The sequence below is a fragment of the Plectropomus leopardus genome, unplaced genomic scaffold, assembly GCF_008729295.1.
Source record: "Plectropomus leopardus isolate mb unplaced genomic scaffold, YSFRI_Pleo_2.0 unplaced_scaffold9510, whole genome shotgun sequence".
Classification (NCBI taxonomy): domain Eukaryota; kingdom Metazoa; phylum Chordata; class Actinopteri; order Perciformes; family Serranidae; genus Plectropomus; species Plectropomus leopardus.
This window is the reverse complement of record NW_024704200.1, coordinates 1-5,297: the sequence shown is the minus strand read 5'-3', so window position 1 is coordinate 5,297 and position 5,297 is coordinate 1. Positions and strand designations below refer to the sequence as shown.

Below are 5,297 nucleotides of genomic sequence, written 5' to 3'. Positions count from 1 at the left end.
CAAAATATAATTTAAGTTTTTATTTGTTTCAATGTAATCATGCAAATAGTGTCCTTATCTATATGTACACATCCTCAAGAGGACTGTGAAAAAAACACAATTTTAAAACAGCTAGAATACACAATTAACATTTCCTTTTTTTAATACATCCCAGAGATTACTTTTTAAAAAAAAATGTAATTTAATAATTTGTATTTTTTTTGGGATACTTCTTAACATCAGGCACTCCAGTGCATTTACATTTAAATATGGATTAATGTAAATTGTCCTTTTTTAAATAAACAAAATACAAAAAGTTACAAATCACCAGTGATAAAGCCCGTCACCTCCATGTTAGTGAAAGGGAATTTAACTGGAGCTCTGATTCTCTGCCTGGACCTGATTGGGTCGAACTGAAATCATGTCGGCTCTGCTCCAGTCTCCCTGTGTTATTTTTTTAAATTATTTTTTTAAATGCAGACCTTATAGTCTGTGGAATATCAGTATGAATAATATACAGGCTGTGTTGAAGCCAAATGAGCCGTACTTAACATTTTGGACAGAGAAGAGACATGCTGGAGAATGTGTCAAAATTTTCTGTAACCGCACTGAAGACTTAGATTGATTGTGATAAACATTTAAGCATTTTAAAGAGATTTTTTTTTTAAATAGCAGAAATTCACGTTTTTAAATAGAAAAAATGCTGCTGTGGTTTAGACAGAATCTATGCAGATTCATGCAGGGTTCGGCCTGATTTTCTTGCTGTGATTGAGTCAGACGGGTGCATGGGCCAGCCCTCGATACGGGGGCTCCACCCCTCATCTCTACAGCAAAAATACTCAGAACAATGTCACCAGCGCAAGAAGACAGTGTATTTGGGATATTTTGGCTTCACTTTGTGCAGTGGGAGGAAGTGGAGATGTGTCATCCATCTTTAAATACAGTCTGTGATTAAAATGGTTGAATGAGGTACAAGTGTCACCAATACATGGTTTGTCCACCAGAGAGCACCGAAGGTTTATTTTTACTCTGTGAAATGTCCTGCTCAGTATCTTATAACATGAGACATAAAGCAACCAAAATCTAACAGATCTGTATCAAAATTTTATGCTTAAATCATCTATTTATGAAAAAAAGTAAATACTATTGAATGATATATTGCCATAATTCCCAAATGTCATTATTAGCATCAGCCACGTAAATTGAGTCTTGATGAGGCAATATTGTGAATGTTTTGTGTCCATAACCCACTTAAACAAATTTCAACGCTTCTTCAGACCCAAAGGACCTGCTTTCAGTTAAAATCCCGAAACGAAACTTTACAAAAGTTTTAATCTGTGCTGCCGTTGACATTGAATCCACATTGGCTCATGATTCTGATCCACCCATTTTTAAATTTACCTAAAAGTCTATTTTTTAATTTTCATGATAATGAGGCAGAGCTCTGTGACCGGGAGCTTGCTGGGAGGCCAGGGTGTACGACAACTTTAAAAAACACCAGTGACCTTCATCATCATCATCATCATCATCAGTGACATTATAAATCTTTTACTTTACCCAACGACACGGTCAGAATGGAGCATGCTCTATGGTGGAGACGGCACAGGAAGAAGAGAGAGAGGGAGACGACAGTTATCTGTTCAGTGAACCAATCAGCATTAACACAGTGTCACCGGGACAACGAGGAGAGGAGGAGAGAGGAGAAGAGGAGAGGAAAAAAGGAGAGGAGACACTAATAGCCGGGTAGGAAACTGATGCTACATTTGTGTCAACGTGCGTTTCTTATTGTCAATAAATCCCACGAAAAAGATAAAACCATCAAAGAATTGATCCTTATAACGAGTATTGTCTGTGTTTTGCTCTGTGTCACAGAGATACGAAACATATCGCTCATAACTGCGAAGTCTCCAACTGAGGATTCATATCTTTGACTCTCAAGAGGCGGTCCTAAAACAGTTTTCCAAAAACATCTATTTGAGTAACATCACTATGACACATTTACATACTTCTACAGGGTAGGACAGTCAAAGCATTGAGAGCTGGATGACACGTTGCTGGTTTTGGTGTTTGTTGGGGGATTTGTTGTCAGAAAGAAAACATTGGATATCATCAGACTCTAACTTAAAAATCTAAGATCAACCATCAGAGTTTCCCATCCGGCTCTCAGATAACTAAAGACACAACAAAGTGGATAAGACACATTACTACAGCAGAGACAGATACCTGTCTGACAGTCAGGTAATCACATGACGAGAGAAGAGGTGAAGAGACAGAGACAGGTCGAGTCAATTAATTAGTCTTCACAGTCACACATGCACATTTCAGATGAAAACTTGGGGGCAAAACTTCCGGGTTAATGATAAAGACGTTGTTATTGTTCTGAGCAGCGTGCTGAGGCCACACACCGCAGCTGAGTCTCAACACAGGGGGCTGCTGCACAGTCTGTCCAATACTTTCCCAAACAAAAAGACAGACAGAGGAAGGACAGACAGTTTAACAGACACAGGGGAGGACAGACAGTGAGGCCTACCTGTGGTGGATGGAGGGGTGGGGGAGGAGGGGCATGTGGGAGGTGAACTGGCTCCAGAACCTGCAGACAGACAGAAAAACATCAGGAACTGTGAGAAAAAATGGACGTAGCAACTGTGTTGTCACCCGATGGTTTGTGGACTGACGTTCTGAGGCCTCCAGCATTTTGGCCCTTTATGGTGCCAGAAGTGACCACATTTGTGATTCACAGACTGGCGCAACGCCACACAGACAGCCTGTCACTCAAGTGGCCCCGCCCTTAAATATGCGCCCTGAACTATGAATGAGACCCGGTGTCTCAGTGACACTACCTGCATAAATAAAAACTTAACGTTTTTGATATCTTACAGCTCTGCGGGAGAAGCGTCAACATCTCCTGACCCGATAAAGACTGATACATCAGACTGTGCGGAGGCAAAAAAACACGCATCGAACGAACTGCAACCTCTAGGACTGAAAAATGAAGCCAACGCAGAAGTGCCAAAAACTGCAGTTCCTCTAATGGCCACTTGAGGCTGACTCCAGAAGCGTCCCAATTCTGTCACTGCTGGCTCCATTTACCCCGATGTTAAAAAGTCTAACTTTACAGTGGAAATAAACATGTTTACAGCCTGGCACAAAAGAAAAAAATAAAACAGAATATGTCTGTTGGCATTGCACAAGTACAACGAAATTTAAATGCAACCCTTACAGTGCAAGAAGAGAAAAACTACAAAAAGGTAAAAAAAAGAAAAAAAAAGTGAAATAAATAATTAGCAGCCTCAAACAGCAGGCAAGAGACACAGGGTAATAACAGCGATGACTCACCAGAGTTATTGTTGTTTCTGACAGAGACGTCTTCTTCATTTTCATAAGCCGACTGTCTTGACTTCTGCAAACACCACAACATTATTTTAGATTTCACTGTGAAGTTGCTTTACTATAGCCAACATGCATCATTTTACTTTTATAAAATACAGTAAAGATCAGGACAGCACTTTGATTTTAATTTTTGCCAATTTTTAATTTTGGCAAAATTAAAAATTCAAATTGGAGTGCTTTCCTGATCTTTACTTTGTTACTTTGACTGAGGATACAGCGCCCAGTCAAGACCGTCTGAAAGGTTTAATCGTGAGTGCGTTGTGCTTCATGTGCCATTTACTGTGTATTTTTAGAGTTAAAATCTACCTGCTTTTCCACAAACCTCAAAGAGAAGTGCATAAAAAACATTTATTAATTTCAGTCTTTCTAAACAGTTGAAATTATTCCTGTGGGACAAAGATAAACAATGACAACATACTCCACAAATCTTTCACAGTCACAGAGATACTGGACTGCGCGCGTGCGTGCGTGAGTGAGAAAGAGAGCGAGGGAGACGCTGCTGCGTACCTTCCTCGCTAGAATCTTCCTCCTCTTCCTCTCCTCCTCAGAGCCGTGGTGAGACTGAGCTCTGGTCAGCCTCCTGTGCTGGTGGAGCTTCAATCAAACATTAAGACACAAAATTATTCTCCTTACAAACACCGAACTTCATATTTACAAGCTGCAATATGCAAACTTTTATAAAACCTGCACTGAAAAGTTTCAGCTTTTAGAAATGACTGAAGTGTTGCCATCTTCAAGCAAAAAGTGGCAGCTACATTGTCTGCAACAGTGGCCCAAAATATACCAGTAAGCCCTCTATTTCTTATTTTAAATACTGTGTGCTATGATCAATTGTTTCTTCGTTGGTGTGAATAAAAACATTTAAATCAGTTCATAGTTCAACATTACATTAGAGATAAGAAAATATGAAGTAGCTGCTGAGAGTCAAACTGCATTCACTTTATATTTGTAAAGAGAAAATACGGGTGTCAATGCTGTCCGTTCCTGCAGTCAGCGTATTGAGTTTTTGTGTTTCAACATGAAAAGGTTGTGGGAAATGATGTTGCAAAGTCTTATATGATGCAAGAGCAAACTAAAACTCCTCTCCGCAGCACGTACTGCGTTCTCCTTATCTAGAAGGGACACGACCTCCCAAATGTCTCCGGTGGAGGTGCTCAGTGGAATAAATCAAAGATGTTTAATGAGACATTTAGTGACCTACCACTCTCTGCTCCTCCTGCAGCCTCTTCTCCAGACTCTCCTTCGCCGTCCTCAGCGCCTCTTTTAGTCTGCTGGGAACCTGCAGGATTTAGATTTTGGCTTCATGTTTGTTTCTTTTTGTTTTCAATTTTCTGAAGCAAAGCTTGTGCGTGCATGAACAAACTATAAGACATCAAAACCAAACTGAGCCTCTCACCTTGATCTGGAGTTTCTCTGAGTGTTGGAGCTGGACGTCACTGAACAGCCTGCAAAAATAATAAAATAATTTTGAAAAATATATAACATTTCTGGGGGTTTTTTGTATTCTTTTCTCACGGACACAAAAGCAGAAACTGTTCCTAAATGGATGCATGATGCTGACAGCTTTTCAACACTAAACCACGTACAGCAAAAACACTTTTCTTCACAGTCAAGGCTGAAGACTTTTCTATTTACCACTGCCTTTTCACTTTTTATTTAGTTTTTATTTTTCTTCTCCCTTTTCTTTTCATTCCCTGACAAAGGAAATCTTAAAAATTACATATAAAATAAAAATAAAATAAAATAAAACTGCCCTTTAAAAAATAAAATGTGCATTAATTTCTGGCACTGCAACTTTTATTTTGTATTTTATACCTGTCTTAGTATTTTTTTAGCTTGTTTTAACTTTCTATTTTGTAGCTCCTTGCTCTTGCCTTATTAAACACACATCATCTGATACGAGTCCCAGTCTATAGAGTTCACTGCAA

At 39.2% G+C, this 5,297-nt stretch overlaps 1 long non-coding RNA gene across 1 annotated transcript; it reads right to left on the bottom strand.

The window, feature by feature from the left end:
* Window positions 1–3,876: 3,876 nt before the first annotated feature.
* Window positions 3,877–4,857, bottom strand: LOC121940841. Its single transcript, XR_006105700.1, has 3 exons — window positions 4,766–4,857; window positions 4,571–4,648; window positions 3,877–3,963 (listed from the first exon to the last, which is right to left on the bottom strand). It is a non-coding gene; the product is annotated as an uncharacterized LOC121940841 (long non-coding RNA).
* Window positions 4,858–5,297: the final 440 nt, after the last annotated feature.